The following is a 27,950-nucleotide window of genomic DNA, read 5'->3' as shown; positions in this document are numbered from 1 at the left end:
TAAATCAGAGCATATGAACTCAGGAACAATGAGTCCATCTGAGGGCCATGGAGAACGAAGTGAAAGACTGCTCATGAATGGTGAGAAGCCAGCCTCTTTACCCATTCAGCTCGCACAATACTAGCAGCTTGGCTCACACATCCCAGAAAAAAGAGGGTTTCTCTCTAAGAGCAAGGACCACCTATAGGAAAAACAAAAAAACAAAAAACTTATCGAAACTGACACTTGGAGGTCACCCAGCAAAAGAGCTTTGTCATCACCTTATAAGTGTTCATTACCTCACCACTAACTTTGAGCAAACATTCACACATTTGAAGAAATCTTCCCACATAAATGAGAGAGGTGGGGCACCTGGGTGGCTCAGTCAGTTAAGCATCTAGCTGTTGATTTTGGCTTAGATCATGATCTCATGGTTTGTGAGTTTAAGCTTGGGATTTTCTCTCTCTCTCTCTGCCCCTCCTCATTCGTGCATGTGCACTCTCTCTCTCTCAAAATAAATAAACATTTAAAAAACGAGATAGGTAGAAACAAACAGATTTTTTAAAGCCCTTGGAAGAAAAAGAGATGAAACTAAAAGTTTTAAAAAAAAAAACTAATTAAAAAATCCAGAGGGTGCCTGGGTGTCTCTGTCGGTTAAGTGCCCCACCTTGGTTCAGGTCATGATCTTGGGGTTTATGAGTTTGAGCCCTGCATTGGGCGCTGTGCTGACAGCTCAGAGCCTGAAGCCTGTTTCAGATTCTGTGTCTCCCTCTCTCTCTGCCCCTCTCCCACTTGCTCTCTGTTTCTCTCCATCAAAAATAAAGAAACATTAAAATTTTTTTTCAAAAATCATCAGAGATGAGAAAATATTGTGGTCATGAAATAAGAATTGGAGGCTATAAAAGTGAGGAAAAGTATTATTAGATATTAATATTTTAATGTGAGAAATGTAAAATATCAATAGGAAGGTTAAAGGATCTAAGTTGAAAGCTCTCAGGAACTGGAGCAAAAAGTCCAAGGACCAGAAAACACAAGAGAAAACATAAGCATCCAGAGAATTCACGTGGAAGAACTAGGAGGTCCCGCAACTGACAGGTAGGAATTCTTGACAAGGATCAGGAGTGCACTGGAGAAAAAAGTTCAAAGAATCAATAAAATAGCCCTGAAATCAAGGACATGAGTTTCTAGATTAAATTACCCACCAAGTGCCTACGAAGCAAATGACTGACAGAAACTAACATCAAAACACATCATTTTGCAGTTTCAAAAGGGAAGATTCTATTAGCTTTGAGCAATAAAATACCATTTACCTTCTGTGGATGGCTGAGTAATGGTTACCCAAAGATATCAGTTCCTAATTCGGAGAACTGTAAGTTTGGAAAAAGTGTTCTTGCAAACGTGATTAAATTAAGGCTCTTGAGATGGGGAGGTTATTCTGGATTATCCCAGTAGGCCCTAAATGCAACTGTGAGTGCCCTTATAAGAGAGAGGCAAAGGGGAAATTAACACACACAGAAGAGAATGTAGATGAAGCGGAGACAGGCTTGAAGATGCTGGCCTGATGTATTTCAAGGACTGCTCATTTCCAGCACCGGATTCCCCCGGACTCCCCAAGAGGATTGATAGTGGCAATTCTCTTCCACTGAATCTATACTTAATCACAAGGATGCGCCCTGGGTCCATGTCCTCAATAGGACAACTGCCATAAAGGAGTCCCAAGTGTATCAGTTTCCTACAGCTGCTGTAACAAAGTACCACCGACTGGATGGCTTAAACGACAGAAATCTCTTTTGTCACAGTTCTGGAAGCTGGAAGTGTGAGACAAAGACGTCGGCCGAGCTAGTTTCTTCTGAGAGCTCTCTCCTTGGGTTGTAGACAGTGTCTTTGCCCTATGTCCTCACGTGGTGTTGCCTCTGTCTGTGTCCAAATTTCCCTGCTTCTAAGAATACTAGGCTTATTGGATTAGGGTCCACCCTAATGACCTCATTTTAATTCCTCTTCAAAGAAGCTGTCTCCACAAAAGGAGAAATGCGGTTCAGAAACGCAGCATATAAATTTTGGGACAGGCACAATTCAGCCCGTAATGCCACATTATAATTTACTCAGCCTTAAAATATTTTTATCAAAATGACATCTAAAAACAAAATAATAGTTTCAAAAGTTAGAGTATTACATAACTTAAAAAAAAATGTTTCTTTATTTTGAGAGACAGAGGGATAGAGAGCGAAGAGGGGAGGGGCAGAGAGAGAGGGAGAGAGAGAATCCCACCCAGGCTCAGTGCTGTCAGTATGGAGCCCAAAGCAGGGCTCAAACCCACAAACCGTGAGATCATGACCTGAGGCAAAACCAAGAGTCTAATGCTTAACCGACTGAGCCACCCAGGAGCTCCTAGAATATTACATAACTTACAGTTAAATTAGCACTCCTTGTCCCACTAGCCCCATCTGTAATATTTGCTCTCCAACAGTAGCCACTTTCAAGTTTTTTTTTCTCTATCCTTTATATCCACATTTCTAAATACATTTTTATACTTCTATTTATTTTTTCATCATAAACATTACGTGTTGGCTCCATAGTGTGGAATGTAAGGATTTTACTCTCGTGTACCCCTTATACACACTTCCCACCAAATGGTTAAATAGTCAATATGTACTTTATTATCACTATGTATTATTCACAGGTGATCCGAAAAGGAATTGTGTTTCCTTTCTCGTGCTGTATTTCGTTTTACATGGGGCTTAAAATTGCCTTCATTTTCCCTAAGTGTTCAGTAAAGCCCTGTTAGAGTTCATAGTCGGTTCTTGTGGCACTGGCGGGTCTGGTCCCAGATATAGGAAGGAATGGCCAAGGAGCATCAGTGGTGGCCCCCGGGGAGGACAGCCATGCCCGGCAGAAAGCACTTATCAGATCTTTGGCTGCATAAACACCACACACAGTCCATTTCTGTTAACTGCTCATTATCCATTTGGCACAAGAGACCCTCTGCCAACGGCCAATGGATTTTTCAAAGAACTAAGAAAATATTTGATTACCTGAGACAAATTCGATTCAAATATCTAAAAAGAATGGTTCAATGTATTATTCAATGAGCCAAATCTCTAAACCTCCTCCATCTTCGCTCATATATCTGGCTTCCCTCCGATGGCCACAGATGAACACTCCCAGCTAGATCCAGGATCAATACTCGACTTGTGGGTACCAGACATCATCCCCTCCCTGGCATTTCCTTTCTCTCTAGCATTTTCATTTCTCTCTGCTACTGAATAATTCCCACTAGTATACATTCTTGCTGTTGGATCTCATACCTTAAAAACACTTATTCTTGAACTCACATTCCCCTCCGTTGCCATCCTGCTCTCTATTCCCTTTTATATTTAACTCCCTGAAAAGGATGTCTGCATTCACCTAGCTCTGCTTTTCATCTGGCATTGTCTCTTGAATCTACCTCAAACAGACTTTGTCCCTATTACACCACTAAAAATGACTTTGCCAAGGTCAACAAGGACTTTCTCTCATTTGACCTCCCAGCAGCATCAAACACAGCTGGCCACTCCCATCTTCTTAAAGCATTTCTTTATTTGGTTTCCAGGACACCACATTCTCCTAATTTTTCTATTCATCTCTGGCTTCACTTCTTCTGAATCTTCTTTACTGGTTCATCCCTCTCTTTTCAGACCTCAGAATGCTGAAGTGCCCCGAGGCTCTGTTCTTTTTATATCTAATGCCACTTTCCACATCCACTCCTTAGGTTATCTCATTCAATCCCACTGCTTTGAAAATAATCTATGACTTTATGGCTCTCAAAAGAAATCTCTAGCCTCATTTTTTAAAAATTTTATTAGAGAGAGAGAGAGAGAGAGAGAAAAGGAGAATCTCAAGCAGGCTCCACGTTCAATTCAGAGCCAGACGCGGGGCTTGATCTCAGGACCCTGGGCTCTTGACCTGAGCTGAAATCAAGAGTCAGATGCTCAACCAACTGAATCATCCACGCATCCTTCTCTAGCTTCATTTTGTCCCCTCAACCCTGCATCAGTGTATTTTCTGCTACTTAAACCTCAGTTCCCTGTTCCTCCTCCCAGACACTTGTCTCTCCTTCTCCCCTGTCTTAAGGAACAGCAGCAGCACTGGCTAAGTCAGCGTAACAACTATGATGACAATTTCCTGCTACTTTTGCCTTAGGATGAAAAGTTGTCACAGAAATTTTAACTTGTTAAAAAATTTTTCTTAATGTTTATTTATTTCTGAGAGAGAGGCAGAGTGCAAGAAAGGGAGGGGCAGAGACAGAGGGAGACACAGAATCTGAACCAGGATCCAGGCTCTGAGCTGTCAGCACAGAGCCTGTCGCGGGGAACCCACAAACAGTGAGATCATGATCTGAGCCAAAGTCGGCGCTCAACAGACTGTGCCGCCCAGGTGTCCCCAAATTTTAACATTTTTTAAATACTACTTCTTTCAGAGCAGGATCCAGGGTAAAACAAGGAGATGAGTATTAAAAAAAAAAAAAAATTAAGCGGTAAAGAGAAGAACAGTGTGTCCAAGTGTAGGAAAGTTGAAGAACCACCATCTTATCTTCAGAAATAAGATAAAAAGACAGAGGTTAAACCACTGCTGGAGAGACCACGAGGTGCATGAGAGAGGACTTTCTCCACCCGGATGGGCACTGGCTAGAAATGGGCCACGGAGGAAGGGGGCATACACTGTCCCTCTGAGCACTTATTAGACATGGGTTGGTAACAATCTGCTCTGAAAGATTTCAAGACATGTCCTCCCTGGAGGGAGGAGGAAGAATCCAAAGGCCTCCTGAGGGCCCATATAACTCCTAGATTTACAGTGCACCATTACATTACCACCACGGTTTAGCGACACAGTGCAGTAAACACATAACATTAAGCCAGCCGCCATCTGGACCTTTCTTGGCCTAGGCACACTCAGTAGCTGTCCAGGGTTTACACCTAAGGAGGTGTTCACATATGTGTGTGCCTCCAGCATAGTTCATTATGGTTTTGTTTTATTTTATTTCATTTTATTTTCTCTTAATATACAGTGCCCTTCAAGTTTTCTTTTAAGTCTACCGCAAATAACAGGTTTTAGCACATCAGGTGATATTTTGCTTCCTGAAGCAGTTAAATTAATTTTCTATTACCAATGCAAATGTGTACTTTCCAATTTACCCACTGCACAATAAAACCTAATTTAAAGCAATTAATGTTCATTAATGGCCCCATCTGCATGTTTATCGCTTTATCCTTAAATACTTGAGACATGGTATCCATATTTTATAGCTCACTTCTTATCAGCAAGAATTCTTATCCTCAAGGGTAAATGTAAGACTAATGTGCCAGGATCTCATATCTTTATAAGAAAACTACATTGTCTTTTTTCTTTCTTTTTTTTTTCTTTTTTCTTTTTAGAGCTGTATGAGTAGGTTGAATGCGCATCATACTAATCGTACCTACTACCTAAGAAAGTGGGGGGCGGGGTTCTCTCTGGGCACTCACCTCCCTCTCCATCTTCCTTTCCTCAGAACTCGTGTGTCACAGCAGTGAGCGTGCTCTGGCCAGTTCTGCAACCCTCTGACAGGATTTGGCCAGGCATAGGATGGAATGCGGGGACAGCAGCACTGGCAGGTTATCTCACCTCGTCCCCTTCAGCAGGGCAACGCCTTGCCCGGAAGGGGCCAGGGGGCGGCGCTTCCTAGAATGTCAGAAGGCTTCTGAGCATGCGCCTTGATATCAGCCAGGCATCGCTTTGCCACTTAATTGCCTTCGTTGTGTACACTTAAGGATATTGTCTACACCTGTTCCGCATCAGTTTTCTCACTCTGCTTGATTAGGCTTTTCTCAGGACTAAGATAATATGCTAAAAGTGAAAAGATGTGTCGTCAATAAGAGGGTAGCTTTCACCCGACCAGACTGTTGGGTTCAAATCCTGGCTTCACGTCTCACCAGCTATGTGTGCGTGTGAGAGAGGCCTCTCTCTGCCTTGGTTTTCTCATCTGTAGAATGGGCATCATTAATCTATCTCAAAGGGTTCTGGTAAGGATTAAAAGGAGCTAATATGTATAAATAGCTTAAAACAGAGCATGGCAAATAGCAAGGACTTGGTGACTGCTTGGAAAAGAACAAAAGCGGTAGTTAGATGGAAAACAAAAGCCATTTTTATTAAAGGAATTTGTCTAGAGTCACCGTCTGTAGTGATAAATTGTGGTTTCTGAAGTTAGAGACAAGAATCCTGACATAAGGGCACATTGCAGGTGGCTGGTCTCACAATATCTCCCCCACAACCTAGAGGAAGGCATAGTAAGTATCTTTGCTATGACACTATTATGTCTAAAGCCCTGACAGCCAAATGCATGTATAATGCTTGCAAAAAGAAAAAAAAAAAAAAAGGAAAAAAATCAATAATATGTTTACACTCTTGTAACAAGGAAAGTGAATTCGTTTGGAAGGGATTTTTTTATATAATGTTGCTGAGCCAAGATCAACCCATCTGATTTCTCTATTCCTTAAAAAAAAAAAAAAAGAAGAAGAAGAAAGAAAGAAAAGTTAATAAATGTTTCCACACGTGTGATTTCAATGAAATTTACATTTATGAGTCATTATCATTTTGGCGGAAGGCAGAATGATACTCGGCTTGTCACTGGTGGGACAGATGGAGATGGGAGTTTAGGAAGTTGACACACTAGCTGACAGAAACGAGTAAAATTTACGTCCCAACCAACCTAATGGCAAGCAATTATCTCTGAACTAGGATAACAAATGTGCTTTTTTATACTCAAAAGATGACATGCATTTTAGAAGTTTCCAGAAGCCATATTTTCTGTAAAGAAGCAATTGCTTCTGTATTCAACATTTAGTACAAGAGTTTAATTGGATACTGACCCTCTCAGAAGATTTCGTTACAAGTTAAAGTTAGACATTAAGAGAATGGAAAAGTCTACCTAAAGTGGTGGCTACTTTCTGTTACCTATTTCTCTGTTTAAATATGGCCTTACAAACGTGCTTTTACTGGGGCGCCTGGGTGGCTCAGTCGGTTAAGCATCTGACTTCGGCTCTGGCCATGTTCTCGCGGTCCGTGAGTTCCAGCCCCACATTGGGCTCTGTGTTGACAGCTCAGAGCCTGGAACCTGCATCAGATTCTGTGTCTCCCTCTTTCTCTGCCCCTCGTTTGCTTGTGCTCTATCTCTCTCTGTCTCTCAAAAATAAATAAACAAACAAACAAAAAACAAATGTGCTTTCACTTCATATTCAATACTGTTTCTAGACTTTGGCATCAGCAAAATATAAATTACTCTATGCACAATCCATAGGCATACTATCTTGTGAGCATGATAAATAAAACAAATACAAGTGGAAATCTGGTGTTTATCTTGTCTTGAAAGACTATCTATCTTAGTATGAGAAAGGCATTTTTGATTCCACGATTAAATGACATCTTACATAACAAAAAATTGGCAAATGTACTGGTATAAATTCATCACGATGACATTATGTAATTAAAATGTATTGATATAAACCTTTAAGACACTTTAAATGTCTTACAGTGTAAATTTCAAATGCTTGGGCTCATAAATTTATTCTATATAAGAAAGTAACTTAACTAGATGCACTGTCCTATCTATAAATTATATGTCGTGAAACATGATGAAATAGTTACATGAATGACTTTCATTTACTTATTTTCATGAGGGCATAGAATATAACTGCTATTTGATCAAGAAGTAAAATTTTGAAAATTAACTTACATAGAAAGTCCAGAAATACACATTCTTGGCCTATTAGAGATGGAAGTGACCATGCTTATTCTCTAGATCAAATCCCTTAGGTTAGAAATAGTGAAGTTGAGGCTCAAAAATGTTGCTGTCACATCCTAACTGTGATATTAAATAACAGCAATGATACCGATACAATGAAAACATCCTCAGCCATTTAAAAATTAACCATATCTCTGTTTAATAGTCTCAAAATCTTAACCTCACAAAAATATTGGAAAGAAAGGAATACCAGAAAAAAAGAGCATGGATGTGATGTAATCCAATGAATTGATGATGGTGCTGTGACGTCAGAGGGAAGAGCAAAAGAAAGAAATAGGTACAAAAGAAATGATATTGAGCCCTTGCTCTCTGCCAAAATCACCGTAACATAACTTATTCAAAAAAGACTTAAAGTCTGTCTTAACGCTTACTAGTCAGTGTCCTTGGGTGAATCAAGCCCTATGAATCTCTGATCCCATATTTCAAAGTGAAGGTAATAATACCCACCGTTACCGTAGGGAATAAGCGAGATAATGCATGTAAAGTATGAAGTTATTCCTGCAGGACAGTAAGACTATACTGTACCCTTAGATCTTCAGATGGGCTCTGTCACTCACTGCTCATGACCACACCATGATACAAAGTCAGTGGCAGAGCTGGGATTCAAATTTTGTCTCTCTAGTCCCAAACCCAAGCAATTCTCCTGTTTGGCTTCAAGACATTTGTACATGGTCATCCCTCCACTCAGAATTCTCTCCCCACCTCCCTGTCCTACATCTCCAACTGCCTGCTAAATCCTATCCATCCTTCACAATTCATTTTAAATACAACTTTCAGTGAACTATCCCTGGAACTTCCCCTATATGTTCTCTTAGTATTCCCATATTTTTGCTTTGTTGTACTTATTAATAATTAAAGTTAATTACTCTTCTAACTATTTTTAACTACTGTTTCTCTACTAAACTGTATAAATTCCATGAGATCAAGGGCCATTTCTCTCTTGCTGAACATCTTATCTCCGATCCTTGGGAAGGTATTTGGCACAACGTAGGCATTCAATAAAAACTTGCTGGATACATCAGTGAAGGCACGAATGGATAAACAAAGAATGAAAAAGAGCTTTGTATTGGCAAATATTTTTTATTTTGTTTAGTAATGGCAGAATGCTAATAAAGTCCCTGAGGAAGTCAAAGGACTTTGTCCAGGGCAGAAGCAAGAATTGCCCAAGAAAAGGAGGAGGGACGATTTTGACATTTGTAGAAAAGAAGATGGAAAGATCACTGCAGACGTACAAATATCTTCAAAGGATCCCTTCATTGACATGCTATTCTCTGTGAAGTGGGAGGTGGCCTTCACGTGTGATTAAGAGAGAGGAGGGAGATGAAGTTTGGAAGAGCTCTGTGAAAAGAACAGAAGGTTCTGAATGAGAGACACAGAACTGCCAGGAGGCATCAAGCATTCAGCCAAAGTTAGAGACCATGAATTTGGAATGTTACCAATTTACACCGGCTTGGGTAGCATTTTCTGCTGCTCAGTTCAGTGATCAGAGTCTTGAAGACAGATGTTTAGATTCAGTATAAAGATGAGGATCAGGAGGAGGAGGAGGAGGAGGAGGAGGAGGAGGATGCTGACAAACATTGACTCACTCCACCAAACACTGTGCAAAGTTGTTTCTACGAATTATCTCATTTCTTATACACACAACATTGTGTATATCCATTTTTTACAGATGAAAATACGAAGACATTTTTATACCACTTTTTAAAGGTATAATTCACATATCATAAAATTCACCCATTGCATATGTAGAATTAAGTGAAATTTATAAATTTACAGAGTTAGCAACCATCATCACAAGTCAGTTTTAGACCATTTCCATCACTCCAAAAAAATTCCCTTGAGCCTGTTTGCACTCAATCCTGCTTCAACCTCCAAACCCAGGCAACCACTGATCTGCTCTCTGTTTGAATAATTTGTCTTTTTTGGACATCTTGTATAAATGGAATCATATAATAGAGAGATTTGTGTTTTGTGTATGTGTGTGGCTTTCTCACTTAAGATAACGTTTTTGTGGTTCATCCATGCTGTAGTATGTATTAGTATTTTGTTATTTTTTTATTGCTGAATAGCATTTAATTATATGGATACATCCCATTTTAAAATTCATAGGCATTGGGATTATTTCCAGTTTGAGACTATTATGATGTTGCTATGAGTGTTCATATATAATTCTTTGTGTGGACATATATTTTTATTTCTTTCTGTAGATCCTGGAGTGGAACTTGGAATTATAAACCTGTCTGGTAAAGTTATATTTAACTTTTTAGGAAACTCCCAAAATGTTTTCCAAACTAGACATGTACTGTCCAGTACCATTGTATATCCCTACCAGAAATGTATATATCAAATGTATTTTCTGTGTCTATTGAGATAGCCATGTAGTTTCTATTCTTTATTCTATTAATATGGTTATTCAATTAGTTAGTTTTCAGATGTTAGTTTTCAAAGTTTTGCACTCCTGAGATAAACCCCACATGCTCATGCTATAGAATACTTTGGATATGCCTCTGAATTTTTTTTTTGCTAATATTTTGTTAAGAAGTTTTGCATCTATATTTCTGAGGGATATCCATTTATAGTTTTCTTGCCATGTTTTTGTCTGGCTTTGGTATCAGGGTAATTGTGGCCTGAAAAAAATTAGGTGAGAATGTTCCCTTTTCATCTATTTTATGAGTTTGTAAAGATTGTTATTACTTTAAACATTTAATAGAATGTACTATTTAAGACAAGAGAGGCAGGACCATTGTGGCAAGATTTTAAATTACTAGTTACATTTCTTTATTATTCTGGACTTTTCGGGTTTTCTATTTCTTCTTGAGTCCATCTCAGTAATTTGTAAACACACAATTTTCTACTCACATCTTTATCATTTCCTTCCTGCTGCTTACTCTGGATTTAGTTTGCTTTTCTTTTTGTATTTCTTCAAGATGGGAGCTTAGATTATTGGGATTAGAAACTTTCTTTTTTGGTGTTATAAGCATCTAGAGTTATAAATTTCCTTCTAAGCACTGCTTTAGTTGCACTCAATAATGGTCACCTCTTTTTAGCCTTCATTCAACTCAAAATAATTTTTGATTCCCTGTTTGGTTTCTCCTTTGACCCGTGGGTTATTTAGAAGTCTATTAGTACCCAAATGTTTGGCACACATCTCTTTCTGTTGTGGATATCTAATTTAATTTTGCTGTGGTCAGAAAATATACTTTGCATGATTTCAATTATTAAAAAACCTGTTCAGAGGGGCGCCTGGGTGGCTCAGTCAGTTAAGCATCCAACTTCGGCTCAGGTCGTTATATCATGGTTTGTGAGTTCAAGCTCCATATTGGGCTCTCTGCTTCAACACAGAGCCCACTACAGATCCTGTCTCCCTCTTTCTGCCCCTCTCCAGTGCTGCTTGCTCCTCTTTCTCAAAAATAAGTAAACATTAAAAAAAAGTATTGGGAATATTGTGTGGCCCAGCATATAGTCTATCCTGGAGAATATTCCATTGCAAAAATGTGTTCTATAGTTTTTGAGTGAGATGTGCCCGAATATCAGTTAAGTAACATTGGTTGATGATGTTGTTCAGTCTTTTATACCTTTGCTGATTTTCTGTTATTTGTTATACTGATTATTGGAGTGGAGTATTTAAACCTCCAACCATTAATTTTTTGATTGTGTATTTCTCTTTTCAAACCTGTTATTTTTTGCTTTAAGTATTGGGGGGTCTTTGTTATTAGATGTGTATACATTTATAATGATTATATCTTTCTAATATATTGACCATTTTAACATTATAAAATGTCTTTCTTTGTTTCTAATGATATTTATTATATTGAGGTTTACTTTGTTTGATAATAATATAACTGCTCCAGATCCATAATGGTTACTGTTTCATGGTGTACCTTTTGTCAACCTTTCTTTTTAAAAAAAATCTATTTATTTATTTTGAGAGAAAGAGAGAGAGGGGGAGAGAAAGAGGGAGAGAGAGATAATGAACCAGGGGAAGGGGAGAGGGGGAGAGGGGGAGAGAGAGAGAGAGAGAGAGAGAGAGAGAGAGAGAGAGAATCCCAAGCAGCCTGCATGCTGTCAGTGTGGAGCCCTATATGGGGCTCAGTCTCATGAACAGTGAGATCATGACCTGAGCCCAAGTCAAGAGTCAGACACTCAACTGACTGAGCCACCCAGGAGCCCCTTTTTCCAATCTTTTACTCTCAAGTTCTTTGTGTCTGCATCTAGGTTGCATTTCTTCTAGGCAGTACATAGATATCACAAAACACCAAAGAACACGTGGGTTTGTTTCTTCCTTGATTAGCACTCCAAGGATTTAGATTACAAAGCTAATGAAGACACTCTTTTCCTTAACCAAACAGTTGTGAGAATAGGTAATGAGACACAGAAGTTTTAACACTCTAATCTTCAGAAAATCTGGATAGCTTTCCTTTTAGGTTATCTCTGCAATTTGGAATTAAATGTTTAACTGTTCTGAGAGAACACAGATAAATGATTTTCAGCTTCTCAGTCACTTTGTCTTCTTTCACTGTGGTTCTGATGATTTCAGATACCCTATTAGTTTTAAGGACAGAAGGAAAACTTAAAAAACATTTCAGTCTTCACATCATAACATTCCTTCACTGAAACTGAAGGAGAATGTACCTTTTTCTTACGGTTTTAAAAACTGTCAACCAGGTCACTGACTGATATATCAACAAAGCAGGTGTGTGACATTTTACTCTTAACAATTTCATGACTGTTGGACACTGCACCTATGAGTAATGACTCGTTGCTTCTTTTTCAGCCCCTACATGCGGACATTTCATCTACTCCGTGCTCACCAATAACATGTACTGTTCTCCTAAAGTCTATGTTTTCAAAACACTTGTAATGATAAATTACATTCTCTATATATACAATTGCATCCAATTCCAGCCATTCGATTTTTAGGAAATGCATGGTTTCCACATCACTCAGGTTACTATTTCTACTGACTAACATGCAACAGGCTGGACACCATGTTAACTAAAATGTCACGGCACTGGGACTAGAGGTCTGAATAAATCGGTATTTCCCAGAAGCTCAGGAAGGATGGCCTGAGAACTACCCCAGGAGCTCAATGTGAGGAGCAACTTCTTGGAATAAGCAAAGGCAGACCCATCTTTCTCAATCTCTACCTTGGGAAGGCTGAAGATGTCAAGGTCATTGTGTCTCCTGCAGACCATTCTAAAATGTCTAAGAGGACCATCCTTCTGGAATGTCATTGCTGAAATTGGTAGTGTCCAAGCAATGCATAATTATCTGACTCCAACCTTAGTAAATTTATGGGCTGTTTTATTCTCATCATTTTCCCAGGCCTTTGAATTTATGTCTGAGACACCTTCATCGATTTTTGCAATCTAGGCGAGAAAGTCTGCCTGCCTTGCTTCATCAGGTGATGACAAGGAACATAGGGCAAATTCTTCTTGAAACTTTGAAATCATTTATTTAATTATCCCAACAATTACAGATTTAGGATGGCTCCAATTATGGAAATAAGGCAAGTACTTAATGTTTAAAAGGTTACTACAATTTAAAGTTACTGAAGACTGGAGGTCTCTTCTGGATTAGAGCCTTGTCCCAGATAAGGTCCATTTCCTCATGAACAAGCTTGAGTGATTTTGTTTGTCAAATAAGCTAAAATGATAGGATGCTTGCCAAGCTTTTATTATTTACCAATAACAAAAGATATTTTTATAGTAACTTATAATTTTCAAAGCATTCCCATGTCCATTTTCCTGCTATATTCTTGTTACAATTCTGAGAAGTAGGTGTTATTGTGCCCAAATTGTAGCTGGACCTAATAAGTGCCAGAATCTTGATTGGAATTCAGTTCTTATGATTCTATATTAATGCATTTCACACTATATAATAGAGCGTCTCTTCATTAAAAAATTAATTGCCCTGGTATTGTTACTGCATTTGTACAGAATAAGGATTCGTAAAGATTCAGTATACATAAGAGAGAAAATAAATTTAATAAGTGAATTCATAAGCCATAGGGATTAAGTAAATTTCAGTGCATCTATAAATTAAATCCTGTCTATTTATTAAGAGGGTATTATGTTGAATATTTATTATTAAAAAAATATAACCACAATATACAAAGCAGAAATTTGCAAAAGACTATGTGTATACAGAATAGGCAGTTCAGAAATAGATACACACATATACAGTCAAATGATTTATGACAAAGATGCCACTAAAATTTTGCAGGAAAAAATTCTATTTTCAATAAATGGCTCTAGGGCAATGAGATATCCATATGAGAAAAAAATGAACCTTGTCCCATTATTTCACACCATATTTAACCAAGAAACCAAATGCAAAAAAATATATTTTTTTTCCAGAAGAAAACAGAATCTCTTCATACCTTAGGGTAGAAAATAATTTCTTAATTAGTACATAAAAGCAATGTACATCAAAGAAAAAATAATAAATTATAGCTCATTGATTTGAGAACTAATTTATCAAAAGATACCAGAAAGAGAATGAAAAATAATCCAGGAAGAGAAGATATTTAAAATACATATACCCGGGGCGCCTGGGTGGCGCAGTCGGTTAAGCGTTGACTTCAGCCAGGTCACGATCTCGCGGTCTGTGAGTTCGAGCCCCGCGTCAGGCTCTGGGCTGATGGCTCAGAGCCTGGAGCCTGTTTCCGATTCTGTGTCTCCCTCTCTCTCTGCCCCTCCCCCGTTCATGCTCTGTCTGTCTCTGTCCCAAAAATAAATAAAAACGTTGAAAAAAAAATTTTTAAATACATATACCCAAAAAAAGCTTAGTGTGGTATATCTCAAAAACTCTTACAAACTAATAAAAAAAAAAGACAAACCCTAATTTTTAAATTGGACAAATATATAACACACAGCCACTATACAAAAGAGAATATCCACATAACAAATTAGCAAAAATCAATAGAATTAATCATTAATTCAATGCAAATCAAATAATCCTTTTAGAGTAGCTAAATCCAGAAGACTGATAATACCACTCATTGGCAAGAATGTGGAGTAACTGGAAAGTTCATATCTTCCTCAAGGAAGCCAAACTGGTGCAAATAAATTTGAAAAACTGTTTGCCATTTTTAATACCCTATGATCCAGCAATCATGCTCCTACTTACAAGTGTGTATATCCATCAAAAGGCATGTACAAGAGTGTTCAGAGAATTCTTACTCATAACAGCCAGAAACTGGAAACAACCTAAATGTTTACCAATAGAAGAATAGCTAAATACATTGAGACATAAAATAGTAGGCAGCATTGAAAATTAAACAGGGTAACAATACATAAAATGTGAATAAATCTCCTAAGATATCATGTTGAGGAGCCAGACACACACAGAAAGTTCATACAATGTTATTTCATTTTTATGCACATCAGTAGTAAGGCATAAATAATTAGTCAATGGTGATAGAAGTAAAAAATCATTGCTACCTCTAGGGGGAAGTGTACTACTGAACATTCTAGAATGCCAAGAATGTTTTTCATCTTAATGTGGTGACAGTTGTATGTAAGGGCAGAGTCAGATGTTGCTTCAGTTTGATGTGCCTCCTTATGGCCAATGCCTTTTAATCATCTTATTGAATCCTGAGTTCAGCAACTGGCAATGGTGTCCCCTTTTTCTTCACAATTTTGTGAACAGCAATGTTGAATACTGAGCATGCACTTATTAAAACGAAGTTTTAGAACAGACACTCCTCCATCCCTCTCTCTCCACTTCTTTTTCCAGAGCTACTGCCATGCAAGATTCTGAAAGACGTCACTGAACACTCCTAGTGTCAACGTGACCACAACCAGGCAGGTTCTTCACAAAAGTCCCTTCTGCAAAAGTTGCCAATAGCATTTTTAAAACACCAGCGCTCATAGCAAAGCACTTTTCAGGCTTCCGAAAAATTTTCTTTTGAAACAATGATAACAAGATGCACTTAAGGATTCTTGATCCAGTCCATTCTTGTTCCACCTTGAATGTGAATGACTTCTAGATGTCTTTCTTTCTCTTTTTAAAATTATCCTTGTTATGTTTAAAATTTTGCTTTGCAATAAATAAAAATAAGGAAAGAATATCCCTTTGCTTGTACTGAATTAATATTAGAGTTAGAGTGATTCTACTTTTCTTCTTTTCTTGCTTTGCTATTTGAGGCATGTCCTGGGGAGCGGGGGGAGGGAATGCCAAAGAGACACATGCATTCTCTCTCTTTTACACACACACACACACACACACACACACACACACACACACTTAAAGAAAGAGTAATCCATTTGGCCATGACACATCTAGGTTTTGACAACCAGCATCCAGTGAAAAGGCATCCCAAATATGGCTTTAGAGCAACCATAAGACTTTTTAGGTATAATATACATAAAACCAGTCAGTTTGCTATGAAATCTAAGGTTTAGAACCCACCTAAATCTTGGAGCTCAGGCACATTAGCCCTAGTTTCTCAGCACAGACAATTTATTGAAGAATCCAACCAGCATCGCTCTTTTGTCCCTCTTTCTCTCATTCCCCTATGGAATGGCTCAGAGTGGAGCATAGCCAAAAGGAAAAAAGCTTTATGGTAGCCCTTATCTTAAGCCTAGAGACTTGGCCTCGAACACACCTCTTCCATACTGTCATATTTTGGTTTCATTTTGTTTCCTGGCCCTTATTCTAGTCCCAGAGGAGAAGTTTGAGATAGGGTCAGAATTAATTCCAACAATGTACTCCTAGTCTATCTTTTGAAGATAAGTTTGTGATAGGAATAAAATGAGGTTTCCCTCAATAAATGAAAGTGTATGTGATATAATTGGGATATCGTAAAGCATCCTGAGAAATCACGATGGAAAGCATAATGGAGAATAAATTACTAATTGCATTAGTGGTCTACTGTGCCCAACTCAGAGTATAACTTTTAAGTATACCTGGACTCTAGTCCCATCACTGTAATTTGTTTTGCTTGCCTTTTTAAAAAACTCACACGAGTTATTTTTAATAATGTGTTTTCAAAGGTAGGACAAAGACAATCTTCATAATTCTCTCAGGTATGAACAAAGGCACAGAAATAGGAGTCTAAATTGGAAGCTCTAGAGGGGATTATATCTATTGCTATGTTTTATACATTATCTAATTTCCTCTTGGCAACCGCAGATTCTGAATTATAACTGTGGTGATCATAATAACAATGAAAATGAGTGACATCTCTTACTAGCATGAACTGTGTTCAGCCCACTCCTTTGTTCTTGAGATGTGGGATCTGGTTTCAGAATCTGTAGAGAGCCCTAAAACAGCATGATAGAAGGTTAACAGGAAAATAAATGTTGGAAGACACATCTTTACTTTCTATCATCATGTTGTCTGTCTGTCTCTCCTTCTTTCCCAGGATCAAAATACGTATGTGGCAAATATGGAAGGGAAAAGATCTGTGTGTACTTGGTAGAGTTTCATTTCATTCTTTATCCATAATGCCTGGTTTTTCTCAGCGCTAGCATTGATATTCTCCAGCATACGATCAGAATTTTCTTCCTGCAGACAACTCATTTCTGGTATAACATACAGTCTTCTAACAGTCTTTTAAATGAAAGGGCTAGTGTTTTATGTAGGCCTCCAAGAAGTCTAACTATTTGAGGATAGATAACGAATGAAAAAAAAACTAAACAAAAATCAGCAACCCTCCCCTTGGCAGCCCATTTACAAGTTTTGAGTAAGAATTCAATGATGTTCTGAACATCGATAATAATGTTTTCTAAGACATTCAACTTCCCGGAGATAAGCAATAATCTTGTTTGCTCCAAACACTTTGGTATTCCCTGTTGAACTAGTCTTTGAAGCACATTTTCTAACACATCTGCAATGCCCCCTGATTTAGCCTGCTCAAGGAAAGGGGATGACCCACCCACTCTCTGGGGTTCAGTGTCTCCAATCCCTGTCATCATAAGTGTGTGAGATTGAGAAATTCAGTTGCACTGAAAAGCATAAAGTAAGGAACTAAGATGCTCATTTTATTCTCCCTTGACAGATACTGGCAGAGAGAAGATATAAACTTAACAGTGTCCTAAGGGCTCAGGTGAGCTTTTACCTCACTTCTAAAACACCTTAAAAATAACAAAAATTGCTGGTAAAGCGGCCAAGTCGGCCAAGAAGTTCCTTCTTCAACATTTTGTAATGTAAACTCTTGTAGGGAAAAATTGGTACTGCCCTTGTCAAATTAAATAATCGCTGCAGACATGGTAACTCCGGGCTGTTTTCTAATAATGATGGCTTGAGGAACAGGTACATCTAAGTATGCGTACAAGAGATAAAGATGGGATGTGTGTTCTTACATTCATGATGAAAAATGAACCATAGAGAGTCTGATTCGGTATAGATTTCCTTCATTTCAATCAGAATATTTGATTGAACAAAAATTAAAAACAAAGATTTCAGAAGATTTCCTACGTTGCCTACTCTTCAGCCTCAGTTTCCTTGGGAAGGGGTGGGAGGTAAGAATCAGACACATGGCGAATAGACAATCAGGTCTTCCCACCTTCTTGGTTCAAGACCAGAATGAGTCGTGAAGTGAGATTCTCCTGCCTTCATACTTACCTCAGAAAAGCTTTTAGCAAACACAAGACCCCAAATAGTATTGACATTTTAAAAATATGTTTTTTTAAAAAGCATTTGCATTTTCTTGCAGAGCAAATGGTCAACCATGAGATTTTGGTTGTCAATTCACTGATGATTATTATGATGTGATTATTATATGTGATTGAACTTTGTGACACCATAAGAAAGCCTTCCTTACTTCCTTTATCAGTGCCACTTGTTTTTATGGCATTTCTAAAGAGCTACCAAATATGAGCTCAAAGATGGCCAGCAATGCCTTTTTAAATTCAGTTTTAGAGTAATTAAGAGTCCCGTTGCTAACTGCAGCAATATTTTCAGAACCCATACCCCCACAAAGGTCTTCAAAGACTAGAGGCAAAATTCACAGATTACGACTTGCCTGTTTGAATTCAATCTTTCTTTCAAAGAAGCACACAAAACTTTTTTTATAATGCACTGTACAATCAAGAACAAATAGGTGAGATGTTTTCAACCCATAAGCCTATATCTCAACAATTCAATACAAGGTGACAATGGTTAGTTTAACCATCATCAGAACCTTTTATTGTGTAGTACCAAATACATCAAAGTGGAGCCATATCTCAAAGAACCAGGAAGCAAGAGATAGGTGGGCAGACAGAGGGGAAGGAAAAGAAAGGAGGGTGGAAAGGAAAGAAAATGTGTGTTTGTGCATTTCTTCCTGGGCCTCAGACCACAGATGGGGATTCGCTGATGTGGTGACTGTCAGGGAGTGAATTACCTACGTTTGAGTGGGGGTCAGGTGGGGGATGCCTTTACACTCGGGAAAATCCATTTTTCACACAGCAGAGTCATCTAGCATGCCCCGGCACTACCTTTCCCAGTGCTCCAGAAGGCCTAACCTCTTCTTGGAGAGATGATTGCTCCCTTAGATGGAAAGAGAGTCAGGAACTAGGGAAAGGGTTGACCTGACAGGCAGAGTATCAGAATAGCTGGGACAAAGGGACAAGGTCAGGAACTGGAAAAGCACCATTGTTTCCAGTGGCCATTGGGAGGTCTATGAGATACTCTCACAGCTCATAGCATATTCTCTGTGGCAAGAGATGTCCTAAGTGGCCTGTGTCAACACCATGCAGGTGTCACTACTGTCACACATGTGGCCCATGTCCTGCACTAGACAGCCATGAGACCATGATACTCTGACCTATACTTTCTAGTATTTAATTATTGAGCTTTCTTGATACATTTAGCCCAAGGAAAGGCAATGACATTACATTTCTATTATTCAAATTTTATATATACACGTGTATGCTTATGCATGTGTATATATAAAGATGTGTTTATATATGTATCTATACAGAAAGACTGTACTATATTACTGTATTATATAAAATAGTAGAGATTTAATACAGTATTATATATATACACATACATATATATGCATATATGCACATACACATGTGTATATATAGATATGCACATACACACGTGTATATATACACATACACATATCTACTATACACAACCACACATACCAGATATATAGTAGAAACTTAACATGGTATATTTTATACATACATAGATGTGTATGTGTATGTATGTATATATAGAATTGACAGCATTATATATAATAGTAGAATTTAATGCAATTTATAGGTCTTAGACTATATGCTTGAGACTATATACCAGGTATTAAACTTTTACATATCTGATATTTATCATGACAGTGAACGTATCAAGTCAGATATGCATTCCACATTCTGCATTCATTCATTCTATACTTACCGAAGGTTTTCCTATGAACAGAGAATTGGACCACATACTGTGGGGATAGGGAACCAAAGAGAATACAGTGCCTGAGGTCCAAATGAGCTTCAAGCCACATGACAGAAAACGTATGTCAGTAACTCATTGAATGCAAAACAGTATGGAGCAGGTGTCCCAAGGCAGACAGAGCCAGATGCTGAGAGTGTCTGAAGGAAGGAAGGGTTATTATGATTTGGTCTGAGAAAGGAGACAAGGAAATCATTGTTAAAGGAGATGCTTTTGAACCATTTTAATGACCAAAGGAGGAATATGGGATCTACAAGCCAACAGAGAAATGTGAGCCAGGGGATGAGGTGAGGAAGGTATCGCATGCTTAGGGATAACAAGCAGATTCACTTATGTGAAGAGGAAGGTGCAGCAAAGGAGCCAAGCCAGGGGCAATAGGAGGGACAAGATTGTCTGTTGGTGTGCATTCTATGTTGAGTCTGTATCAGAAGATGGGCCATTATGGATATGGTCAGGGCTGACGATGTAGAAGGCAAGGCATCTGAACTAAGTATTGAAAGATAAATATGATTTCTATAGTCAGAGGTATATATAATGAAGAAGAACATTGCAGGAAAAGAGAATTGCATTAGGAAAGGGGCAGCGACAAGAACAAATAGTGGGGACTTAGGGAATGGTACAAGTAGGATAATAAATTTTGGCCCATTCCTCGCATGTACTATGGGTCAACAAAAATTTGTTGAATGAATGAATAAATGATTGATCACAGGGACGTCAGGCAGAAAGAAGTTTCAAAATCTAGGTTGGAGTCAAACCTAGAATTCTAGACTAACAAGTCAGGTCCTTAGCCAGTAGCCATTGAGGAGGAACTAAAGAATTCTAAAAGGAAGGAGTGACAGGATTGACACTGTGATCTGGAAGAGGAATCTGGTATTGAGATTGAGAAAAAGGTTGGATTAGAGAGGGGTTGTCACAAAGAAAAGGCTACGCATGTATCACCAACTCCTGTTGGCAGGGATTTAGGTAATAGTAGGAATGTAATAGACAGAATGAATGGAAGAAACATTAGAAAGACACGTAATATTATTACTTGGCTTTATCTGACTGACCCACCCACACACAGCAAGGTTTGAAGGCCAGTAGAAATATACCCACAGGCCTACTTGTGGCCATTGTCTGGGGCTTCACACTTTGCTTCCCCTGGTGCATCATTCTTCTATTTCAATCTTCTGACACTTTAGCTCTGTTACCTGTTTCCAGGCAAGTCTGCACATGCCTCTTGGACTTGAAATAAGTTTTACCTCCTGATGTGACATTCAACCCTCATTCTTGTACTCTTCCTGTGCCTGACTGTTTCAGATAAACATAGCCCTCATATCAGCCTCAGCTTCTGGAACAAAACCCCAAAGATGGCCCACTCGTTTAGAACTTACCGTATTCTTTGAGCCCCTCAGAGGTAAAGCCACGAGGAAGGACTTACAAAAGGAGGGATTTCAGTAGAGATTGAAAGTGAGAAGGAAAGAAAAGTCAAAGGTGAATTACCTTTCAAGAGAGATCATTCACTCATAGATATTTCTAGAGTACCACTGTTTGCAGTCATGGTTTTTCATGCTTCACATAAATTAGGGAACGAAATGGCCAACAGTCCTGCTCTCATGTAGTTTGACTTCTAGGTGGGAGAGACAAACAATAAACAATAGGTATCATAAAAATATAAATGATACAGCATGTTTGAAGATGTTAAGTGTTCTGAAAAAATCAGCGCGGGGTATGGCAGAAATAGTACTGTGGGAAAAAGTGGAGCAGGATGCTATATTGAAAAGGTTGTCAGGGTTGGCCTCATTGAGGAGGAGTGATATGAGCAAAGGCAGGAAAGAGACAGAAGAAATTAGCCAAGCATGTATCTGGGGGGAAGAACATTCCAGGCAGAAGGAATAATAGCAGCATGTGTAGCAGGTTCAGTGAGCAACAAGAACGTCAGTATACCTACCTCAGAGCAAACAAGAAGGGGTATAATAGGAAATGAAAAACATAGTAAATCTGGGATAGATCGTGAAGGCTTTTACAGTCCATAGTAAGGGCTTTGGCTTTCACTCTGAGTGAAGTAGGAGCCATTAGAGCATTTGGGCCAAAGAGGAGCATGATCCAATTTACATTTTGTGGGATTACACTGAGTGTGCATTGAGGAAAATTACAAAGGAGCAAGGATAGAACAGGGAGGTCCCTGAGTAGGGCTCAGCAGTAATCCGAGTGAGACAGGACAATGTTCTCACAGCAAGGATGCAGCAAAATAGGGGGTGAGAAGTGAGCAGGATATATTTTCATGGTTAAACCAACGAGAGTTCCTCCTGAAAACCTGGATAAGGGGTGTGAAATAAAGAGAGGAGTCAAGGAAGAGTTCAAGGGCATTTTTTGGCCTGGACAACTAGAAAGATAGAGTTGTTATAAACTAACATAGAGAGAACTGAGGTTGGAGCAGATTACCTGGAGCACAGTGCAGCAGATATGGAAGCTCAAGATGTCTGTGAGCTATCCACGTGGCATGTTCAGTAGGCAATGGGATGTGGGGGTCTGCAGAAAGGTCTGCGATGGAGACATAAATGGAGATGTGCTCAGCATGGAAACCATACATAAAGTCATGAGACAAGATGAAATTACCAAAGGAGCCAGTGAAGATGAGGCAGCGAAACAAAGAGGACCAAGGACTGGGGCCAGGGGCACTCCACATTAAGAGACTGGGTGGAAAAATGGTGCCGTCCCTGAGGCAACAAGAGATAGTCTGAGTGTGGGGAGAGATGACTGGTTCGATAAATGAATTCTTTTTTTTTTATTTTTTTAACGTTTATTAATTTTTGAGAGACACAGACATGGCACGAGTTGGGGGAGGGGCAGAGAAAGAGGGAGACAAAGAATCCGAAGCAGGCTCCTGGCTCCGAGCTGTCAGCACAGAGCCCAACACGGGGCTCAAACTCATAAGCTGTGAGATCATGACCTGAGCCGAAGTTGGACGCTCAGCCAACTGAGCTGCCCAGGCGCCCCTACATGAATTCTTTTTTATCCATGTTGTGTTTGAGGTGAAATTATGAAATTCAGGTAACAGCTAATGGTGCACTGGTAAATAGTAAACAACTGACTTCAGGGGAGGAGAGTGTAATTTGTAGATTTGGCCAATTTCTCTGGTGTTATATACTCCCATCATTGCCAATTAGGAGCTACAAACTTGGAAGTCATTGTATTTTAGTAGCTCATGGAAATACAGGAGTAAGACCCAAAACAAAAATGTATTACTTTTTTGATTGAGAAATCAGCTCTAGGGAGGGGACAATTAAAGTGATAGGAAAGGATGAAATCTTCAGAGGGCATATTGTGATAAACAGGAGACAAGGCAAAACGTGGGTAAATGTCCATATTAAGGGGGCTCGAGAGATGTCCAAGGGAAGAAACAAACGCAAAAAGCTAAATTCCAGAAAGGTTTTATAAACTGGGATCCTTTTGCTACTGTTGTGTTTCTTCTTTCTTTTCTTCCTAGTTTTCCCCTGGCAGGTGAAAGTATATGACTCAGGTAAGAGTTTTTCTTTCAGTGCCTCAGAGAATGGACACAACAAAGCCTTTTCCTTACCGATAGAAGAACTTTAGTATGAACGTGCTTATGAATAGTTTTACCCATTTCCAGCTTTCCATAAAATAAAATGTCATAAGGATATCTGCATACTCCAACATTTATACCATTTGGATTTTCCAAATGGTCAATGTGTTTTTTTAGACACGTTCAAAAAAAATTTTTAAGTCAATTTACATTTGGTATAAAGCGCTGTACTTAATAGCCAAAAGTCCTGTTACACTGATTAATACTGAGAACAACCAGTAGGAAACAGTGGTGTCTTAGTTTGCTTTTTTGTGTGCAACTTAGTTGCACTGATGAAGAACAGAATTAAGACTATGATTCATTCTTAGCTATTTAGATACAGGTCATGCTATGGAAAACGAGACATATGTTAGAACAATCAAACATGTGAGGCAACTTTTTTAAATGTATGTATGTTTGTTTGTTTATTGAGAGAGAGTGTGTGAGGGAGGGGCGGAAAGAGAGGGAGAGAGAGAGAATCCCAAGCAGGCTCCACACTGTCAGTGCAGAGTCTGACGTGGGGCTTGAACCCACGACCTGTGAGATCATGACCTCAGCTGAAATCAAGAGTCAGATGTTTAACCAACTGAGCCACCCAGGCACCCCAATGTGATGCAACTTTTTAAAAGCCTTTAAAAGTCTCTATGTACTTTTCAAGTATAGCATATGTGTGCTAATCACATTTCTAGGATATTTCAAGATTCAAGTACAAATGTATTTGTAATTGTCGAATCATGTATTCTAATTTTTTTCATTTGAAAAACATGAACACTGTTAGCAGATTTGCTTTGGGCTAAATTCAATTTAGATTCCACCCCCAGTGTCTGCTGGATGGTAGAGAGAAGGCTACTAAATCTAAGGAAAATGCACTAAAAGCCTACCCGACATGCTCATTGGGGCTGTACTCTCAAGAAAGCTTGGGCAGCCCAAGCTTGCTATAACACTACAAGTATTCTCAAATAGCAGTTGAATGTTTGTCCTAGTTCTTAGTAGCTGCTCTGAATCAAAAGAGCTCTCCGTTCTTAGGACATTGAAATTATGACTTGAAAAGGAAAAAAAAAGCGTGTTACTGCATTTTTCCTGGATTGAAAATCACACTGAAGACAGTGAAACTCTTCCAAAAGGCAAAGTTCTGCTTCACCGTTTGGGGTCCTTGTGCAATCTCCCTCAGGACCCATACACAAAATGAGGACAATACGGAGACCTGCCTGTTCACATAATTGATCCACTTTCATCCGCATAAAGGGATGAGAAAGTCTCAAATTATTAACAGTCCAGTGCTTTTACAGCTCCCACCTACCATGCACTTATCGCTTTCAGATTTCTCCTAATTGAATTACTCAGAGCAGACCAAATGACCTTAGTTGTCCAAGCACTATTTATCACATTGTACTGTAAATGAATTACGTTATTGAAAGAAAAATATTCTCCTAATCCATTTTCCATCTTCTAGTAATTATATCCTCAGTGTCCTAATTTTTCCATGACTTTTCCTTTCAAGAAACAGCTATTAACCTTCAACATAGTCAGTGACCTTGTTTGGATGACTCTGTCCCCCCAGGTGACCTTGAAACAAAAAATTATAGAAGCATCAATTGGCAAGTTCACCAGCATTCAGCAAAGTATGAAAAGGGTAAGAGCTCTTCATTTCCCAGCACTGGCATTCATCATGGAAAGACACGTAAAAGAAAGGGCAAATTGCAATGACATGCATCCAATAAATTGGAGACTCTTGTCACAGTAAACGCGAATTCAGCAGTTTATAATCACAATGCATAATACGGCTACATTACTTATTTTTCAACCCTCCAAACTTATGCTTTTAATATGGGTTCTTCTGTGTCTTCCTTTTTATCATTAAAAATCCTAAGTGCTGTCTGCTATGAGATCATCTTTCTGAGTCTGTTGAATTTCATCTTGACTATTAGTAACAAATCTTTTTTGTAAAGGCATCCAATCAAGCGTCAAAGATTTTGAAGAAATCTGAAAGGTCACATAGTTTCAAGCAGACCATGAACAAACTGAACTAGAGGGGAAATGACCTACCAAATTGTTAATAAACTATTTGCAAGTTCAAAAACCCAGCCCTTCTCTTGGCAATCTGCATGGCATTTCATTTCCTTTAATGTGGTAGATGGGATCCAAATTCTCTTGCCTAAATTGGAGTTAAACCCAACAAATCAATGATCAAGATGATTCATCATTCCTAAATAGATTTATTTATGAACTAAGAGAGTATAGTTCAATACATATTGTACCGGTGTCAGTAGAGTGTCCACACTAAGTGATGTTCTCTATTACGTGTGCTTGGTTTTTTTCAGATAGTGTGAATGCTGTCACTAAAGTGCATGTAATAAGGTCAAACACACTTACAGAGATGTCCATGCGTGGTCAGGCTCTGTCATCTCCATATTACATTTCACCCAAGCGGGTTATGAAAGGTAGAGCAGCAACACAGAACAGACACTGGCAAAAAGGGATCACAGGTATGGGGTTGAGTCCAGCTCTCTGACTCTTGTGAATTCTACTAGACATTCACTCGAACCCCCTGGGCTTCTGCTTCCTCATTCATGAAACCGTCTCTGAAGTCATACGATCCTATCGGTCTCCGTTGCTACAAGTAAACACCGGATTCATTGCTCCCTCTTCATTTCTCCCTCTTCTCCCAAAGCAAAACAAAGCAAAGCAATAAATAAATAAATAAATAAATAAATAAATAAACAAACAAACACACACACACACACACACACACACACACAGAAAAGGGGGCAAGGAGACAAAACTGGCTCTAGTCTGTGCCTGAGACGTGCTGAGTTTCCCAGTTTTGCATGCCTGCTTCCCGAGCACTGTGAGTGTGTGCTAGCAGTGAGAAGCACTACTGTGGCAACCCATGCTCTGATGCTGTGATGATGCTCTGAATCCTATTAAACAATAGGATTCTTAGATTTCTGGATCTTTTCATGGTTCATTCCCAGTGATCGTAGCATACATATCACAACTTGAACAGTCGGTATTTCTGGTTCAGGATGGGTCCACATTATGAGGTGGAATATTTCCTCCACCTAAAATAGAGCCTTCTTTGAGATCATTCTTCAAATAACTTCCATTTTTGGAAGTATTATCATCTCTGCAGCTAGATCCATTGAGGAAAATCATTTCCAGAGATTTGTTTCCTGAAGCATTGTTTGTCTATTCACGGTACCAACAAAAGAGCTTGACCATTCTGTTTTGGAGTAAGGTGCTCCTAGGACATTTCTGATCCTGAGGTACAGCCATAGGTTCCTGCTACTGATTCTCATGTCCAATTTTGAGTTGCATCAGCTGCATGTTATGAAGCCAGTCCTCACTACATCCCACCAAGAATGTCAATCGATTTTCCAGGCTGTTTCTACTCCCTGCCCCCACACCCCTGAGGCAGTGCCCTAATCATCTCACAGGAGCCCTGGCTGATCTCCATGCCCACACTTGGAGTTGGACTCTAAACCAGACCCACTAACGAGATTCAGGTCTCCTGCCCATATGATACCATTTCAGGCATCTCAAGGGCTTCCTTGCCTTAAAAACAAAATTCTACTTTTCTAACTGCTGCTTCAAATTCCCTTAAGAGGATAAAGACATGCTTTGACTCAGTACACATTTTCCTGGGATAGGAAACATATAACCTGAAATCTATATAATTGATTATTCTGACAAAATTGATTACTATCAAATCCTTTCCTGAGGAAGGACTCTGATGGGGGAGCCCCACTGGCTAGCGAAATGGGAAAAGTATAGCAAAAGGAGGTGAAAGACACCACATATTTTGCTTCCTTTTTGCCTCATTATTATTTGTGATAGGAGCATGATGTTAATCTCCTGAGGTTCTTCAGCTAACTGAACAATAAATAAACACCATTTACTGAGTCGCTCAACAGTGAGAAGCAGCACCGTGAAAACGCTGGTAAGCTCCAAAAAGCTTCTCCTTTATAAAAGCAAGGAGAGCACTGGCAAATATCATCAGAAGTTACTTCTTTATACCTCTGTATATTAGCTGAAGGCTTGCAACCGTTCACGGAACTTTTGCTGGGTTGTCGTTGGTAAATGATAAGCCTTGTTAAGAGGAGCAAGCTTCATTGTGTTTTTACTTGCCCTATTTCCACCCCACCCCTAAATTCACAGTCCTCTTGAAAACTGACAGCCACAATCACTGTTAAAACCAGCAGTCTGGCA

General features: G+C 39.0%; 1 protein-coding gene and 1 pseudogene across 1 annotated transcript in view; both read right to left on the bottom strand.

Annotated features, from left to right (window-relative positions):
* Window positions 1-27,950, bottom strand: part of HS6ST3 (heparan sulfate 6-O-sulfotransferase 3) — a 667,560-nt gene that overhangs the window by 155,668 nt on the left and 483,942 nt on the right. The window lies entirely within an intron of this gene.
* On the bottom strand, window positions 134-17,320 carry LOC122495973 (annotated as a pseudogene).

Source organism: Prionailurus bengalensis, chromosome A1, assembly GCF_016509475.1.
Source record: "Prionailurus bengalensis isolate Pbe53 chromosome A1, Fcat_Pben_1.1_paternal_pri, whole genome shotgun sequence".
Taxonomy (NCBI): Eukaryota; Metazoa; Chordata; class Mammalia; order Carnivora; family Felidae; genus Prionailurus; species Prionailurus bengalensis.
The sequence above is the reverse complement of the archived record's forward strand: the minus strand, read 5'-3'. Positions and strand labels throughout refer to the sequence as shown.